This window comes from Cupressus sempervirens, chromosome 2, assembly GCF_028749045.1.
Source record: "Cupressus sempervirens isolate cs-2001-9-10 chromosome 2, ASM2874904v1, whole genome shotgun sequence".
Lineage (NCBI taxonomy): Eukaryota > Viridiplantae > Streptophyta > Pinopsida > Cupressales > Cupressaceae > Cupressus > Cupressus sempervirens.
Genome location: NC_143119.1, coordinates 747,333,812 through 747,355,309, shown reverse-complemented (window position 1 = coordinate 747,355,309; position 21,498 = coordinate 747,333,812).

Below are 21,498 nucleotides of genomic sequence, written 5' to 3'. Positions count from 1 at the left end.
ACACATGTGCACCTTGAGGAGGTGGACATGTGGGCACCTTATTTTACCCTTAAAACAAAAACAAAATTGTGCACCTTCTTTCACCCTTAAAACACAAATGACACAACCTAAATCCTAAACAACCAATGCTAAGTCACAAGAAGGTGCACACATGCACACCTTTTTAAACCTAAACTAATGAAACACGTAAGACAAAAGGTGCACACATGCACATCTTTTGTGCCTTACAACACTTAGAGTATATAAGGGTGCGCACATGCACACCCCATAAAGGTGCACATGTGCACAAAGTTAACTCAAAAAGCATCAAACTTAGTCTTTTTTCCCTAGTACACTTTCACAGCGCATGTGCGCACCTTACCAAGGTGTGCATGTGCACACAAATGGCCATTTAAGGGCCATTTAACATACCTAGTTCACCTGTAAGGGTATGCTAGGTGTGCTAAGAAGCATAATAGGGCATTTGGGGGGAATTGACTGGGTTTTGATTGTTTTGGGTTGATTTTTGCTAGGTTTTGATCTGTTTAGGGTCAGTTAGGGTTTATTTTAGATTAAAATTTGGCTTTTTGAACTAATGTCTCCTTTCTTGTGCATATAAGATGACATCATCATCTTATTCAATGGCAAAAAAGATAGCTCCAAAACCCATTGTATTCAAGTACCAAGATGTACTAAGGAAATCCTAGTTTCAAGATGGGCATATTCAGATCAAAGACACATAGCTTGAACATATAGAATGGAACACCTTCCTCATGATCTAAAATAAGCCTAGAGAATGGTTTGCAATGGTATTTGCACTTATGCGTTCAGGCCTCATAAACATAGCCTCACACTTGACTTTAGTCCAGTCTTTAGAATTGATAATGACCTTGGTAGAATACTATGTGTCTGAAGAAAAGGTCGTTAAGAGTGTCACAGGAGAAATAGTCCTTGACCTCCGACCTTGAAACATTGATAAATTATTTCATCTCCCAAGGGAAGACCAATATTTGTAAATTTCTTATGAAGGAGCTAAGAGATAGTACAAATAAAATGAAAAAGGAAGCTAAAGAAATCATTCAATCATCCTTCCTAATAGACAGAACATTAATAAGCTACAAAGTCGATAAAGTGGACATGACATGGGGATACATGAAAGATGATATAGGATATGCAATTGTGCTTCTGAGAAGATCAGTGGGACTTCCTGCAATAGGACATCTTCAAACTTGGATGGTCCATTTCATAGAAACAATTAGGAGAACAAGAAAGCCAATTGACTGGGCCACTACTCTAAGTGATAACTTAGATGAGAAACTAGTAGCCATCAAAGCTGATCCAAGGTTCTACATGACATCATATAAGGTGTACTTACTGGCGGCTAGAATGACAGATTACCTAGGACTTTATAAGAAGGGAAGTATGCAAGATGCCAATGCATGGCCTTATGTGGTGTACCCTCAACTAGTGAAGAAGAAACTCTTAGAGAAGAGCATAGAATATAGGGTGGTGAATGACCATTTCATATTTACAATCATCCAATTTATTGAATGTGATTATGCTAAAAGAATGTTGGTTGAAGCAACGACCAAGATCACAGAGATCGACACATACTATATCCAATTCAAGACATTCACATATCTTAGGGTGGCCAAAACTCTTGAAAACCTTGAGAAGCTCCCAAGATATCCATCATATAGGCTCATTTTGCTGGAGATTTCTCGACAACTCACATCTACATATGATAGAGTGAGAAAACAACATAAGAAGACATGGGTATAGCCCATTACAATTGGTGCTTTTGAGTTCAAGCAAAAGCAAGATATTGGCACTTTTGATTTTGAGTGGGTCCAATATCCACTAGAAGAGTACAACTCCCCTCGCCCCTACTTCAACAACATAGGGATAGTGCAACATTTGGCAAGGAAATAATTTGTACATGAAGATGCGTTGGAAGATCATTGGATGAACGTAGTAGATAACTATGATATTTGAATTAGGGATTATTGTAGGATGACTCTATATTTACTGGAGAAGGTGCTCAAAATAAATATCCCATTAAAGGCTCTCGAGAAAGATACATAAGACATCTTGGATCCTCTATACAATAGGGACAATATTTATGATAGGCCTCTAATGAATGTGGAGATCAGAAGAGATGAAAACATAGACATCAATCATAGAGCTAGGCACATAGTTCAAATAACAAAGGAATGGATCAAGAAACATTTCAAACTTGATCCAGTTCCTCAGGCTTTTCCTCTTCAAGCCATAATAGGCCCTGTGAAGGGTAAAGGTGCAAAAGCTACAATACCAACCTTCTCGAATCAATCTCCTGTGAGGCCAAAAATGGTGCATCATCATGAGTTGAAGGTTCAGTATTTTGAAGCAAGTTGGGGTGCCAAAAAGAGGAGAGCTCCTACAAAGGAAAAGAAGCAAATGACTTTGGATCAAGTACTTCAATAAGAACAGGTATAACCTATACAAGCAGAGCCAAAAGATGAGCCTAAAGCTCAAGAGCCTATCCAAGAGCCATAAGTGCCTCCACATGAAGAATTGGTGTAGGATGAATAGGTAGAATAGTTAGAACAAGGGTAGCTAGAAGAACATAGGGTGCCACAAGTAGCTACACAAGAAGAAGAAGCCTCCCCCTTAGTTCCAAAAAGGAAAAGAACTGAATCAGAGGTGGTAGGAATAAGGAGAAGAAATTTAAAGAAGAAAACTACTCCATCTCCTCAGGTCCCTAAAACAATAGTGGAAGTTGAAGTGGGAGAAGAAGAGGGGGGAGAATTTAATATGTCCCCTTGAGTCAAAGGACTTGCACTGCCAGGACAATAGAAGAAGAAAGGAGAAGAAGCTCAACCTTGATGCCTCCATCTACTAAAACAGAGCCTATTCACATTTCAACATCAGAGGATGAGCAACAACAATGGATAGCGAATATGAAGGATCAAGAAACTAATGCCTTCAAACTCTCCTATTTTGATTTCATGCTCGTAGGTACTGAGATGGTGGGAGAGAAGATTGTAACGCCCCGCCAAGGGATCCAAAAGAATTACCCTAAAGTTTCACTAAGTTTGCTAAACATTTAAAAAAAAAAAAAAATTAAGAATGTATAACATACACATCAAACACATAGTAGCGGAAGCAATAACATGTAATCATCGATAACCATACTTTGCAAGTCACATTTCTTAAGGATCCCAAGACGTTGAGTCACGTTTAAATTTAATTAATTCTAAGCCTAACAATTATCACATACATATGAAAGAATAATCAGAAAGTCCCATGTCCATAATATACATTTGATCCGAATGCCTCTTGGCAAATTAATTCGGAATGCTCAATCATCCACTGTACAAGTCACAGGGTATGAAACGCTTAAAAGAATACACATATGTAAAGATCAAGATACAACATCCTCAAATCCATGATACAAAGTACAGTAAAAATATATGAAACTATTCACCATACATGATACATCCATACATCCATAATGATAAAACATCTATCATAAAATCTAACCATCCATCATAATAATCCAAGAACATAGTGAAGGTAAATGCCAATCACGAAAACTCTAGCCACGGTGACCACGAAACGGATCTCAATGGTAAGAGTAAAAAGCACTACCACCCGACCGCGTGGAACCTAAATGGTCCACTCCCACCGCACTGAGGAGATAGTCTCAAGTCCCAAATCGGATAACAATACCCATAATCATAAATACTCTCTAAGTCCAGGAAATCCTATAAGTATGCTAACTCAAGGGTTGCTATAATGATTGACATCTAAAACCCAGAGGTACCACAAGACACGTAAGAAACCTAATATGCAAGCGAGAAAGTGTCATCGCAAAAGTCACGTAGAAGTTACCCGAGCAATCCCTTAGGAATCTCGGGTCCCTATTGATCCCTGCGGCCACTAGTATCCTCTTGTACTGACGAGGCATACTATGGAATGCAAGGTCGTAACCAAGTGTTCTCTCTACCCCATCCTAGTCTATACTAGCACTCAAGGCATGGGAGAGAACATACAATTATCTTGTTAGGTTCATTTTCCCTCATTTAGTGTAAATGTTTTCACTTATTAAAACAACTTACAATGGGTTACTCCAGGTAGCCTCTTAGGGCCCCGATCCCCATTGCAAGCCACTTCCCGACTCTACACATAGATAACCTACCCTAGGCTCATGAAATCATAAATACAAGAATCATAATAAAGCCACCTCAGTCCTATACAAGCAACTGAAAAGACATCATAAAAGATAAGCCACAAAACTACATCGGTTCTTCATGAGCAACAAATAAGCATCCAATAACAATCATATGATCACGACAGTTCTCTATCAGCAACTGAAGGCATCAATGATAAATTACAAAATCCAATGGTTCTCCAATGAGAAACCAGAAAGTATCCCAATAGTAAATTACAATATTGATCGAAGACTCCAAAATGGTCAAGTCAAAATATGACATCATCAAGAACATAACCACCACTTCAGTCCTCTCAAGCGACCGAAAAGCAATCCAAGTATAACTGATCGAGACTCAAAAATGGTTATCAAATATAACTGATTGAGACTCGAAAATGGTTAAGTCAGGTATCTTAAATACATACATCTCAGCTTCACACAAGGAAACTAGAAAGCAATAACAAACAGTAATCACAAACATGTCATAGAGCATATCAACACATCACCAGGGTTGGGTTTAAAAGATCGAGATCAAAACAACATAACATCACATTCACATAATCCCCGAGCCTCTGGTAACAACCTAGGACTGGTCAATGCTAGGACAAAACCTAAACACCCCATAATACAGATAACACATAGAAATATAGAATAGTCTCACAATTTGATTTAATCTTAATAATATAATGTTAATTCAAATGTACAGGTTTCTATTCTCGTTTCCAGTGTATAATTTAGGTACTTATGATTTACAATATATCCCTTAACCTATTCTTATATTTAATTAGGATCAAGCTAAAACCCTAATTTGATTTTAAAAACAATTTTCTAAAAAGATCTAAAGACAAGATACTTAAAAATAAATAGGTAATTTATCAATTTACAATTTTCATTTAACTATATTCATCAATGGTTAATTTTAATTAAACTAATGTTTAATTAAATTAACTAATGATAATCAACTAAGTTCTTATATTACCAACTCTAGAATTATCAATTATTAATAATTAATATAATTACTAATAATTTTATTAATTAAAATAAACTTATTTTAAATACATTATTATTTAAATAAACAATAATTAAAACTTTGTTAATACTTTCATTTAAATAATAATTAAGAATTATTAATAATCTTATTAATAATTTTATTTATTTAATAATAATTAATAATATCATTAAAACATTTTTTTATAAATATTATTAATTAAAATAATAACTAAATACATTTAATATTATTAAAAATAATAAATAAATAAATAAAAACAAAAAAATAAAATAAAACTTTATATCATTAAAATAGGCCATCGGCCTTTCAAATGGCCAACGCGGCAGGCCTGCTGACGCAGGGCCTGCGGCAGCCTGGCTGACGCAGTCCCTGTGCCAGCAGACTGCCGGCGACAGTAATAAAAGGTAGGAATGGGGGGGTGTGGGTATTCCCACCCCCTCCCATAAACATTTAATTTTTTTTTTTTTTTGTTTAAAATTTTATATAATACTTTTCAAATATATTTAATTTTATAAACATTGTTATATATATATATATATATTAATAAATGATTGAAATTTTAATCTGATAGAACTAACCACTTAGATCTCTAAATTAAAATATTCGTTAAAAGAATATCGTCTCTTTTCAGTATAAAAATTTATATAACAAATTTCTTCTCTTTCATTTTAATAAATTTTTCCAATCAAGATTTTCTTTTCTTTCAAAAGCTCCCCCTAGTTTATATTTGTAAAAATCTATCATCTAGAACGAGGGTTTCAAATTGATTTATTCTTCCAATTCTATTATATAGATGAAATACAATATAGTATCATAAGGTTCATAAGAGAGCGAAAGAATTCAACCAGTGAAATCCAGACAATTCGGATTGATAATCCACAAGCACGAAGAAGACAAGATTATTAAATTGCATAATTCAACCCATGATCAAACACAAGACCCTACCTCAATCTGATGCTATTATGCAATCTCCAAAAACTGTAAGAGAATTCGCTCCTCTTCAATAACCTTCTTCTGAAAATCTTCTTTAGAATTCTCCTTCTGAAATTTGCTTCCAAAAGTTGTCTCCCAAAATTCCTTGTCCAAATTCGTGTCCCAATTCGTGTCTCCCAAGAATGAACCCCCAACGTTGTGATAAGAAAATTTCTCCTCAAACCCCGGCACTTAATTGTGCGTTCACCCGAGAAGACTCTTTGCACAACTGAGTTAACTCCAATTAACCTTTCTTATCTTTTCTTTTATTTTGCATTCATCTCTTATGCACGTTAAGTTGATTTATTAAATAACTTTATTTAAAATTCTACTTGAATTCTATTTTTAATTAATTTATTACTTTAATCTCATGTGCACTTTATGAAATTAAAATAACATTATTAATTTCTATAATTTAATCTTTTAAATTTATTACTCAAATTTAAACTCATGCTTAGATCATGCGATCTAAAATCCTTTAATAATTTAATGTCTTTCAAATTTTTAAATTAATTTTAGAAACTTAATTGATAACATATTTAATTAATTTAATTAACAATAATAATTAGCATTTATTTAAAAATGAACTCCAATTATATTATTATTAAATTAAATAAATATTATCCTGTTCTAAATTTATCTTTGAACTTTAATCTCCAAATTTAATTCTTTTATTTAATTAATTTCTCAATTAATTAAATATTAAAGATATCATATTAATTCTCTATTAAATTAAATCATTAATTAATCTTTTTAATTAGACTTAATTAATAGAAAACACATCAAGGACTCATATAACAGCATACGAAAACCCATCATAGAAAAACACATACTAAATCAAACAAAAAGGGTTATAATCACGAAATTACATCCTTTGATGCATTCAAAGGGTACTTAACTCAGATACTTGTCCTAATTATCAATTAGGACAATTGGCTAAAGGGTTTAGGATTTGGACTTAAGAGTTTATCTCCCCTCTCTTACCATTGAGACAATGCGATAGGGTACGCTCATCCTGGCAATTCAGGGAAGTCAATACCCGGTACTTGCAACCTACATAAAATCCACGCATGTACAAACACAATATTCTAAGCTAAACAAACAATGGCAGGAAGTGGTGCATCGTGTAGATCCCGACTAGCAGGTGACTATGACTCCCTTCCTTAACCACATCAGAAACACCATACATAAATAAAAACAAACACGGATACCATACACATGCAGTATGGGGTAAGTATCCATAAGAAAACATGTGTGATAATAAACCATCTAACTAATCATCATCGATAACTGAAAACATTGAATAATCATCATACATGCATGAAATATAGAGTACCAAGTAATCTCATCATATAATAAACTGAGTGTAAAACAACATCTGATAATCTCTAAAATAATAATACTAATCATCAAACATAAATTGGCCTAAAAGAGTTTGGCAAGGATGACAGAAATGCGACTTAGGGGCAGGCACTACAAAGATAAGAAATACTCCCATGAGTGAACCCTAAGGAGAGGACTGGAATCGAATGCCACCTCTTCTACAAGGACCTCTAGGTATTGCACCACCACCATCTTAGGACTTAACATTCTTGGACAAAGGCTTAGTAAGACCACTTCGTTAAGTTACAAAAATAGAAGAACAAACAATAGAGGAAGCTGAGCCCCAACAACTACAAGCCAATGAAGTATCAGAGGAAGGGAAAATACCTGAAGAGCCTCAAAAAACTCCTCACAATACAAAGGCTAGGACCTTAGCCAAAGAAAATATAGAGACTCCAATTGGCAATCTTTCTGAACAGGAAGAGACTCCAAAGAGGATGGATAAGGGAAAAGGGCCTACAATGGAAATCACCTCTTTAGTCAAGTATATGTCTCCAATGGGTACTATGTCGACATGGCTAAAGAGGGGAGTTATGTTTCAACAAAAGAAGTAGTTGGATCTAGCTACTAAGGAGGGAATGATAGAGTTGGTCAAAGCCATCAAGAAGCCTAAGCTACCTACGAGTGATGCACAAACACTAGACTTCATAATGAAGAACTGAGATCAGGACTTGCTTGCGCACATAACTATTCCTCCTTCGCATGCTGACATCGAACACTTGACTCTTGACTCCTAAGGACTATGAAATAAAGGAGGTCATGTGGGGTAGATCCATGGTAGACACTGCTAAAGTGATGATCACTATGTGGATGAAAGAGATGTTTAGACATATGAACTGAGATGAGTCTGAGTTGATTGCGTTGCAAAAATAAAATGAGCTTTTGAGAGGCTATTTGCATGGAGTTGTGGGCCCTATAGACCTAGATAATCTAGAGATCACTCTTTTTGTTGCATTAGAGAGGAAAGAGAAGGGGAATGTGCAATTAGACCCATTTTTGGAGGCATGTTAGCAATGGCGTGACAATTTTGAGGAGAAAGGTGTACAAATATTACAAGGGAGCTTGAACCTATTGCACCATATTCAGTCGACTACAGATAAGTTGGTATCCATAGTGAACCAAGATTTTGGATTAATGGATGAGGTACATACCTGGGCTAAAGACTTACATGTGTTCTAATCAATAAAAGGCCAAAGGTATCGTACACTCATGGAAGTCACCATTGAGGAGCTTGATAAGTTGGATGACTGGATACAGATGATATCTACCAGCAATAAAGTCATGGAGGGTCTATATGTAGATATTCAGCAAATAAAAGGCCAAAATCAAGAGCAAATTTCAAAAGCAAAAAGGTATTACAATGATGTTTGCCTTGAGATTTTTGAAGATGAGTCAAAGGTTAAGCTCAATACAATACAATCAATAATCCAACAATTTTGAGGAACCTTCAAGGATGCTTCGTTAGATGAAAATATCAGGCAAACATTCAAGATTGAAGAGGTATTGTTGGAGCTAGAGACTAAACTTGAGGACTTTATAGCAACCCAAATAAAATTCAACAACTGTCAATAGTTAGTAAAAGATAAATATGGAGCTTTAGATTTTCCATAAGCTTCCCAAGTGACAAAGATAATAGAGAAATTCAAGAGAAAACATCTAGACATCATTTTGGTATAAAGGGGAAGAAAACCTAGGTGTTAGAAATTTAGTTTTGACACTAGAGAAAATTTTACATTTTTTTGAAACTTGTCATTAAGGTGCGCAGGTGTGCTTTTCAGAGAGATGCGCCAACATTTTTGAAGTAGAAGTAGTGCACCAATAGTTAACTACCAGTTCCTAATTTAGAGCATTCCATGCATCAAAAATGCATTTTGACGATAGTTCAACTCTTGGAAATGCTTAGAGCAGGCCGAGCTTCCATTTTTAGAACTTCCAGAGACTCCCAGATTATGTTATGGCTTATGTATTCTTATCTACTTATTCTTTTATTGTTTTAAGTCATTTAAAGGCTCATGCACCCATTAATTGATATGAACAAAGGTGGAGACCTACTTAGCACCATTTAGAGAGTTAGTTTGTATATAATTAGATTTATTTTATTATTTTTAGTATGTGTTACATTTTAAGATCTCTCTCTCCTAACACAAAAGTAGAAGATGATTTCTTATAAATACATGGATTGTAATATGTACTCTAGGCCGTTAATTTGATGGAATAATAGATGCTATTGGTGCTATCATTTTGCGTGTAGTTATTCTTGCCAGAATGTGTTATTTTTGTGAATGCATGTTCATGAATAATAATGGAGCCAATGGTTTTATTGCTTTGTTATGATTGTGTGATCTTTTATTTTTAGTGTTTGCCTCGTGTTAACAAATTATGTTGATGTACCGAGTTGGAGAAAAGATCACCTATTGTTCCTACATAGCTTCTTGTCTTGCATGAGTGCACTTTCTATGGCCTTGCAATTTGATGAGAAGTGAAACATCTTTGGGTTATTACTAAGTTCCCATTGACAATTACATCAGTCGAATTGAGAAGCATTGCTCCTATTTTCATTGGTTTCCTACCTGATCTTTTCAATTATTTAACTTGTAGACGTGTTGTTACCGTGGTTTATGTCTGTTAGGAATTTCCCTTTCAAGTTATTTGCTTTAGTTTCTCATCACCCTATATTTGTTATTTGCTTTTATGACACTTGGTTAAAATAAGAATTTGTATAGTTGCATTGATAAATTGTATTTATCATAAAATAGAAAAAACCAAAAAATATATCTCTTTTGTGGTTACTTTTAAAATAGTAGATCAAACATCTTATCCAAAAAATTTTGAACTAGAAAAAGCCTCCTCATGAACATACACATTTATCTTCAATTGAGCGCATTCCAGAAGGTCACAATATTTCCTAGAACCTTGGATTTAATCCTTGATTAGCTATTTAAGAGAGGAGTTTGAAAGGATTCCTATTGTTAAGCATCGTGCAAAATGACAGGTCAACAATTCCCCAATAAAGTTGCTTAAATTCTATTCATAAACATATTTTTCCTTCAAAAAGAAATATAAAGAATGATTCAAAAGGCCCAAATTGAAGAATAAGATCAACTAGCAGTTGGAAAGACTATCACGGGATTGATAACTTTCCTCTAAATTATGAGGTACAACTCCCTCTTAAATGATTTTTAGGGACTTAGTTATGTCTTTAAGAAAAAGACAGTAAGGTTATTAACATTCATTCATTAACATGAAATGAATGTGATTACAATATCAAAGATCAAGAAAAACACAAAAAAATGACTAACATATCGCCTATTTAGTCCTCCTTATTATTGAGATATCAAGGGAGTTGAATATCTTGATCTACAAAATATGAATGCACAGACCAATAGATTTGTATGATTGCTAAGATGACACAAGATTATATTCAGATATACAAAAAGAACAACTAACTAATTTATTTTGATCAAAGGAATAAATATTCAGATCAACAGATTTGCAATACAAACTCCTCTTTATTACTAAATATAACAAAGTGATAACCAGGTCACTTTGGTTCTTGTCATTAAAATCAAGTTGCAAAATTATAAAATTAATTCCCCCTATATCCCATGTTACAATCAACACTCAAAAAAATGCTATAAAATTAAAGTTGCAGATGATCTTCCATACAAGAATCTCTACTACTATAAGGGACCAATGAAACTTCAGCTATCTAGCCATGTGATATTGTACAAGGGAAATGCTCCTCTTTAAGAATCAGAGTAGATAAATGCCTTACAAAATTACAAAATCAATCCCACTTCACCTTTTTAAATTAGCAACATTTTTATACAACTATCAACATTTTTGTGTTTTCATAATCTTAAATAGGCATACAACTGTCATTCATAGCAATGGACTTTCTCATTTGTACATAAGCATTTGTTTCGGGTTTGGTTCTGCTTCATGTTCTAGTACCTACCATGGCTTGCATTATCTCAAGTTTAGCTTTGTTGCTTCTTCTAGGTCTTGAATATGGCGATGTTTATGGAAGAAGCGAGAGAGAGACGTGGCAACTCTGCTTAGCCTCCTGGATCAAGTATAGATGACAACTTTTATGTTGCAAATAGTGAAAGCCTTGCAAGCTCATAAGATGAAAGGAGACATCTTTTAATTGAAGAGACTAAGGGAGGGGATGTGAATTTGGTGAAACATCTCATTGAGAGTGTCATAGACCTTTGTGCAACATATGATGGCAATCACTCAGAAGAAGAAACTACTTGAACTTTGCAGAGTGGTTCCAAAGTCATGTAGAAAAAATTGAGTAGTCACAATTATTTTGTTAGTTTTTTCTACTGTCATTTTTCTTGTACATTAAATGCATCTATTATGTTCTATGTCCTTTTTAAAAAAAATTGAAAAAAAATGCAACAAATTTGCTATGACCAATTAGAAAAAAAAAAAATTTAATTGATTTTAAATGATTTTCAAGGACATAGTTACTAGTTATGTCTTTAAGCAGAAGACACTAAGGTTATTAACATTCATTCATCAACATGAAATGAATGTGATTACAATATCAAAGATCAAGAAAAACACAAAAAAATGACCGACATATCACCTATTTAGTCCTACTTATTACTGAGATATCAAGGGAGTTGAATATCTTGATCTACAAAATATGAATGCACAGACCAATAGATTTGTATGATTGGTAAGATGACACAAGATTATATCTAGATATACAAAAAGAACAACTAACTAATTTATTTTGATCAGAGGAATAAATATTCAGATCAACAGATTTGCAATACAAAATCCTCTTTATTACTAAATATAACAAAGTGATCACCAGGTCACTTTGGTTCTTGTCATTAAAATCAAGTTGCAAAATTATAAAATTAATTCCCCCTATATCCCATGTTACAATCAACACTTAGAAAAATGTATCCTCCTATTATAGCCAACTGACTCCTTTGGAAGAAGAAGATGTTGATGTTTGGTACCTTTAGTCAGATAAAACTATATATAATTATATATGAGATATAATATGTGTGTGTGTTTGTTCATTATATATATAGGATTTAGTTTGTTATTATATTAATGATCCAATTAACAAATAGACATATTCCATGGAGGGACATGTCTCTTCATAGCTTATTCTCAATATAAATAAGAGATAACTATCATTTGAAACACATACCAAAAAGGTTGTGCTATTACATCTGCAAGCAATTCTCATAAATAACATGATATTAGAACCTAATTGCATATGTAAATTGAATAGAAAAGAAAGAACAAGAATATGATATCATAAAAAGAAAATCCAATGGAAGTACCAATAGTGAATATTGTGGAAGAAATGACTTCAAAGAAGAAAATGGACATTAAAATGAAGCATTCACGTGAGATATTCATGTGTGTCAGGATTCACAAAAAAAGGGCGGAGATGTTTCTTAGACATATAAGGGCCAATACATTATGGTTTTCCAATGGATATAAACTAACATATTTGGATGCATTGGAAATGCGGAAAAACAAGTTTGAGAATCCACCACATAATTTTAGATCTCAAATTTGATCTCTTCCTTGTTTAATCTAACAATGTAGAGGAGTACATATGTGCCAAGGCATATGTTGAGGTCACAAATGTGACTCAAATTCTCAGTGTTACAGATCAGGTGGGGATAATGGTTAGTCGAATGAATGACTAGTGGATCAAGGATTGGCAAAAGTTCTCAACTATCAAATGAAGGAGCAAGATAAAGTTGTGGGGGATCGAATTGTATATGTCAGTGATTTTAAGTAGTGGGATCCTTAGTAGATAGTAGGCTCGACATACAATCCAAGTGAACATTATAGTCTAAACAATTTAACTTAATATCATAACCAATTTCCTCTATGATGCCATGTGAGAAATGATAATTCATTAATGCAGAAAGTGGCAATTCTTTAACGCCAAGGATAAGGTACTATCATATTGACTCGATGGGTCCATTGTGGTGTGAAGGAGTAAAATGACAAGGTCCTACACCTACATATACCTCTATATTAACAAGAGCTCTAGTGGAGCTAGAGTCCCTACCTTTTTGTTTAAAATGTAAGATAGATTTGTTCAATTGTCGAAGCACAAAATACACCAAACAAAAGAGACAATGATGTTGTATAGATGTCATGAAAATAATTATTTACAAGTTTGTAAGTGTATTATTTTGTATGTAATAGTATAGAAATTGACATTTTGAATAATAGAAATACAATTTTTATGTATATAAGAATCTTTTTATATTACTGTGAAATATATGATAATAACAAAATAGAGATACTTAAAAGAAAAAGAAATAGTTATTTTAAAATTTTAAATAAAAAATTGTAATTTTTTTTATGTGAATTTAAAATATTTTTAGATAATTAATAGAAATTAAATAATAAAATGGTAAAGAAAAAATTATTATTTTTCAAACTTACTTTAAATATTATTGTATTTTTTTAACATAAAGTTCAAAACTTATAGATATATCTTATTCCAATCAATTAGATATAACCGTAGCATATGGATAAAAAGATTTGAAGAGTATCTACATTATTCAAAAAATGCTTGTCAAACCTATTTAATGTTTGTTCTATTGTTTATTTGTCTATGTTTCTTGGTAACCCTTTACCGAATAAATTTAAAATTTGAAAACACATTAGATGTTGAATTAGACTTGTATTTATATTATTGAAAATAATTCAAATTTAACAAAAATAAAAATTGCACTCCACTCAACCAAACTTAACTTAAAATTTAAAATGTATCTCTCTTATACATGAAAAAGATAAAAATCCATTTATTTAGCATTGAGCTCTCTTTCCCAGACATTTCTTTAAAAAAAAGTCCATTTGATCAAATCACTTTCTTTTCCTTCTAGAAACCTCTGCAATGTGCAATAGTCCAAAATTTTAGAAATTAGGTATTTAAAATCAATTAAAATGATTTTTTTTTCTAATTGTTCATAGCAAATTTGTTGCATTTTTTTTTCATTTAAAAAAAAAAAAGTACATAGAACATAATAGATGCATTTAATTTACAAGAAAAAAGATAGTGGAAAAAACTAATAGAATAATTGTGACTGCTCAATTTTTTCTAGACGACTTTAGAACCACTCAACAAAGTTCGAGTAGTTTCTTCTTCTGAATGATCGCCATCATATGTTGCACAGAGGTCTACGCCACTCTCAATGAGATGTTTCACTAGATTCACATCCCCTCCCTTAGTCTCTTTAATTAAAAGATGCCTCCTTTCATCTTATGAGCTTGCCAGGCTTTCACTACTTGTAATATAAAAGTTGTCATCTATACTTGATCTAGGAGGCCGAGCAGAGTTGCCACGTCTCTCTCTCTCTCTCTCTCTCTCTCTCTCTCTCTCTCTCTCTCTCTCTCTCGCTTCTTCCATAAATGTAGCCATATTCAAGACCTAGAAGAAGCAATAGAGTCGAACCTGAGATAATGCAAGCCATGGTAGGTACTAGAACATGAAGCAAAACCAAACCCAAAACAAATGCTTATGTACAAATGAGCAAGTCCATTTCTATGAATGACAGTTGTATGCCTATTTAAGATTATGAAAACATACAAATGTAGCTACTTTAAAAAGGTGGAGTGGGATTGATTTTGTAATTTTGTAAAGCATTTATCTACTTCAATTCTTAGAGGGCATTTCCCTTGTACAATATCGCATGGTTGGATAGCCAAAGTTTCATTGGTCCCTTATAGTAGTAGAGATTCTTGTATGGAAGATCGTCTGTATTTGCAGGGAAAGTAAGCAAACGTAGGAGGATTTTTTTCATCTATTGTGAGTTAACGTTGCAGGGGTAGGGGAACAAAAGAGAGTATGAAATAGTAATAAATGTTCCTGACCTATCCATGGGATATTTTCTGACAATTACAAGTTTATCTATTTAATTTATTTTTTCTTTCTATTTTTCACAATTAGAAAAGAAAATTATCCCTAGGAAAATGCCTCTCAAACAATAGAAAATTAGGATTTAGATCACAAAAATAGATTTTTTAAATAATACATATTTTAACCTTAGGAAATGACAATTGATTCTAATTGAAATTAAATAGGTGCCCCTACCAAAAACATTAGTTCCCTACCTTAAGCAAGGCAAGAACTAATAATACTTTCAATTCACTTAAATTGAAATCTATACACATTGGAAATCATCAATTACATTCTAAGGCAATATATATATATATATATATTATAATGCCTTATGTGTGTATGGAATTGCAAATAAGAAAAAAGGGGCAGAGTGAGATGAGGGAAAATGTGATATAAATTCACCACCCCAACACATAAAACAAGAGACAAAGATTATTGATTTGTCCCATGCATAGGAGTACCACCATGTGGAGCATTGAAAGCACCTTAAAGGTCAAGGACACTCAATGACCACTATATATTCACATTTATATGATGACAATAATCTACTAGGATGGTAGATAGATAAATAAATTATATATATATATATATAATTTATTTATTTATCTATCTACCATCCTAGTAGATTATCGTACTTACCATGCTTCTTAAAACAAGCCATAAGAGATGAGAAGAAATAGGCACGATGTGATGACAATGATAATGACTTATGAGATAAGTATTTTGTTATCTTCGTTACTACTCTTATTTATTTTTGTAATTAACTTGGATTATTGTATGTGACATAATATGTTGAATATGTGTGTGTGTGTGTTCAAAAGCATATATTTTAATGAGGTATTATCTATATTTTATTGGAATGCTATTATCATTATGTAGAATTATTAATTTACTTTAATACCTACTATAAGAGCTATTTGCCTTGGTCTTTTATGAGAATGCTCTTGCAATAAAAGGAGGATTAATATCATATTTAGAGGGAGTCTGACACTTCTTCAAATGTAGAGAGCCCAGAATATTTAGGTTCAAAGGGAGTTTGACACATTCATCTAAAGGAGCAGATAGAGGATATGCTTTAGTTGATCTTTGAAGATCTTGATCATATATGATCCAGAGGGAGCATGCCACTTTATCAAAGGTAATTTTGGTTGATTTTTAGAGGGAGTTCAAAAGTCCCTGTGTGTGGCTGTATGGCCTTAATGGGCCTATCCCCTGTGCACATCATGAGGAAGTGACAACTTTGAAATGATTATCACTTTTATTTGCATAAGTTATTGAAAGGTGAAAATCTTACAATAACTTAATTTTCTATTATGATGGATATCTTACAATGTCTATATAGATCATGATAGATTATAATTTGCATGGTGAATGTTTATATGGTACACATTATTAGAATGTGTGTTCACATACCTTATAAAAAAAATTTATACATGGTAAATATTATGTAAATTGATGTTTAGGAGGCCATTATGTAGAGTATTAGATGAATATCATGGGACTTAATGTTCAAAAGGCCAATACTTGCAGTACTTGGTGAATATCTTTCATCTTGACATTTTGGAGGCCATTACTCAAAGAGTAATTGGTGAATATCACATGTTGATATTCTAGAGGCCAATACTCACGATATCAGATGTGATATCTAACCTTATTGAGTACATGGTGAATATCATATCTTGATATTCTGCAAGCCATTACTTAGAGCATTTGGTGAATATCATATGTTGATATTCTATAAGCCAATACTCATGTGATTTCAAAATGGTGAATATCATGTGTTGATATTCTACAGACCATTGCTTGGAGTATTTGGTGAATATTATATGTTAATATTCTAGAGGCTAATACTCATAATATCAAATGTGATATCAAAATGATGGATATCTTCTGATTAAATATATCCTTAAAATTTGTCATTCCTAATATTACCAATGGTGTAATGCTTGTCTTGTGTTTATCATCCCTAGCTAAGAGGGAGTCCTGATGTTTGGTAGCTTCATTCGAATAAACTTTTATACAATTAGATATGAGATATAATTCATTCATATGTGTTCATTATATATGATATGTAAGTTTATTTTTATATGAGAGAAATCAATATAATCATGACACATACACACACATATAACTAAGATTAAATTTGATATTATATTTGTTTTTATAATTAATGAATATGCATGTCCCATTAAAGGACATGTCTCTTCATGGCTTATTCTCAATATAAATAAGAGATTGTTGTCATTTGGAAAAAAAAAAACATACCAAGAAGGAAGTGCTATTACATTTGCAAGTGATCACTATAAAATAGCAGAAGAAGTTTCCCTAATGAAAATATTTGAATAAATAACAACCCATGCCCTTCATTCAGTTTTTGAATCTCCATAACTAATTCTTGAAGAGTAATCTTTAATAACTTTTTACTTTTCCACTTCTTGTGTTTATAAATGTATAATTCATTATCGATGAATTAGAAGATTAACGATAATATAATAAACATAGTTGATTGAAATTTATTTTGAGATTAGTTAAATATTTGTTCCCGTGTTATATCTTTCAAGTTAATGTGTTTCATAACAAATTATCCAAGTGTCACTTCCACTATATTTTCCTATCAAAATAAGGAGTTGGTCTCTCTTGATAGACATGTACACAATCAATTGTAACTTTTCAACCAAACCATATTTTTTCAATCACTCTAGTGATGCTTTAGAAAACTTGATTTTTGCAAACATATAAAAAATTTAGAAAGATGCAATGGTGGAATTAAAAGTTATGACCATCGCATTGAGTCTCATTGTTTTAGCCTGCTAATTTTTAAAAATGTCTCATGTTCACGGAGTTGCCAAAGTTTTCTCTATAAAACTGAATGGAACCAAGCACCATAAAACACTATGATGTTGTAGGCATCCTCATACGCTCTTGGGGTTGAATCTAATGGTGACTTGAAAAAATGTCATCTGATTATAGGCAATAAAATTGTTGATTGTCACATTCAAGTTAGTAAGGGAATACTTTCTCTACATCCTATTAAGTATCATTGGATGACTGATTTTATGCCAAATCCTAGGGTATTCATTCCTTTTAAAAACAATAGATTAAATGATTATAAAGGGCATGAGTTCTCTAGTGTCTTCTTATGAAATGTAAGAAAGAGCTCATATTTAGGGAACAATATAAACTTTACTACCATTGTCACTTGAAAATTCATGCATTTTTAGTGCACTTATAAAGGCCTTGCACTTGAAATTACGAACTTAGGAATGTAAATTATTTTCAAATCTAAAGCATATAATCTTATATCCTGTACTTTGAACTGTGAATTTGAACCTACACCCTTGAAACTACATTTTGAACTTTCAAACTTGAAAGTGATCTGTACTTCCAAACCTGTAACGCCTCTCCAGGGAACTTGAAAGAAATTAACCTATTATATCATTAAGTTTGCCAAGCATTTTTTATTTAAAATTTAAAACAACAAGAGATACCATAACAGAAGCAATAACTCACATACATACATAAGCAATACATTAAAAATTACATCTCTCAAGGGTTCCATGATGTTGAATCACATTCATAAGTTTAATTAAGATTAAATTAGATACATAACTAAATCCACATCATAGAATAAGCATAAGTATGAATCAAATGAAATAATATACAAATACATAAGATGCCACATGACATAACTAGAATGCATAATCATCGTTTGTACAAGTCACAGTGTATGAAATGTTAAAAGAATATACATCATGATAAGATACAACATCTCATAAGATCTCCAATAATCAAATATAGTACATCAGACTATGATCAAAGAACATAATCACAAGATCAAAATAATAGAACAACTACACAAGAACATCCAACATCGACATCCAACTGCCCGATCTCAATGATATAAGAAATACTACCACCCGACCTCATGGAACGTAAATGGCCCACTCCCACCGTGATGAGGAGATAATCTCAAATCCCAAACGGATAACAAATCCAAAAGTCATAACCAAAATCTAGGTCAAGGAAATCCCAATAACAATCTATTTCAAAGGTACCAAGATCAGACATAACATCTAATCTCGGAGGCAACAAAGACACCTAGTAAACCTAATATGCATGTGGGCAAGTGTTATCACATGAGCCAACTCTAAGGTTACCCTAGTAGCCTCTCTAGAATCTGGTCCCCTTGTAACTCTATGCAGCATTAGTATCCTCTCTTACAAGAAAGACATACTAACGAGGCAAGGTTGCAACCAAGAATCCTCACTATTCCCATCCTAGCTTGTACTAGCACTTGAGGCATGGGAGAAGTAAAACAATGAATCTTGTTAATTCATTTTAACCCATTTAATGAAATGCTATCACTTATTAATAAAACCTATAACGGGTTACTCAGGCAGCCTCTTTATGGCTTCACCCTCCATTGCAAGCCACTTCCCAATATAAACATAGATAACCTACTCTAAGCTCATTGAAGTATATCTCATAAAATTAAAATATTCACCTCAATCCTATACAAGAAACTGGAAAGAACCAATAGATAAATGATCAAAACCTCATAGGTTACACCAAGAAAAATCACAATATTCACCTTAGTCCTATATAAGCAACTAGAAAGCACTAGCAAATAACTGATCAAAACCTCATCATAGAAATACGTGAATGCATCACAATGGTTGGGAATAAAAGATCATGACCAATAACATACTTAATAACATCATAAACAAATCACGTCCCAAGTCTTTTGTATACATACCTAACTGGTCAAAACTAGGTTTATTCCAAACCCATCACAATAAAAATTACAATACTTCAACAGGTATACAAACAAGTGAAAATAATCAACCATTTTAATTATTTTTTTGATTTAACTTCCATAAAAATCATTTTACATTTCATTGGTAATAATCTTCCTGATATATATTCCTTCTAGATTTAGATGATCATAATACAACCCCCTATTTTTGTAATTTTAAAGAACCCATTTTTAATAAAACTATATATATCTATATACAATTCCTGATAATAGTCATTACTTAAAAAATAATAATAATGAATAAATAATGATACTAAAATTTTGATGTATGAAAGAAAGACTCATTTTTAAATAATGAAATATATAAACCAAACTATTATAAAATTCAATTTAACCCTTTTAACAAATAAAAAATGAGGAGGTCTAAGGAGGAGGATGTGCCCCTAGCAGGGAAAACAGATATTGGGCTGGAGATCACAGCCATTCCTCTTTCCCCAATTTCCCCTCCTCAGGAACATGATAAGGAGAAGACAGAGGATGAGAGTGAAGAGACGGTTATAAAGGATAGATGCATTGCCTGAAATTTTTTTAATGTTAGAACATCAAAAATGGGAATAGTGAGAGAAACCATGAACCCTCAAATCCTTGAAGGTAAAAAGGAAAACTCTAGATGGAGGAACTCATTGATTCGGCCCTGGTGGCTATTACTAATAATGCAAGGGAAATTGGCATGAATTTGATAAATAATGCTAGAATAGTATGATAGACAATTTAATGTCAATTAAATGGCTCTACCATGAATTGGAGGAGGTCAAAGAAAGAGTGGGTCAGTTGGAAAACCAAGGGAAGAAGTTAGAACATGGAAATTTTACAGATCAGGGTGATGGCCTCAGATTGGTGGAAAAAAGAATTTAGAATCTGGAAAATTACAATCATAATTTGGCAAACCAGATGATTTCAATACTAACTTCTCTTAATGAAAATATCTCTTCTCTTGCTAGAAAGCTGAAAGTCAGGGGCTTCCTCGAGGATAACAAGGAAAAGGACAAAGCCAAAGATAGGATGGATGAGGACATGACTATGGACATTACCTTTAGCAACTTGGATCAGATGGGTCAGAAGAAGCAGTAGCATATGGATGAGGAGATCCATAAGGCCTATGAAGCGGTGGAAATGATGTAGGAGCTAGAAAGAAAAATGGAGTAACATAGGTTTTTCATTTCCTGTCCTTTGATTTGACTTGTTTCTGTAGTTTTTGGTTTTTGGCTTTTTGCCTATTCATTGTTCTGGCCTTTTGGTTG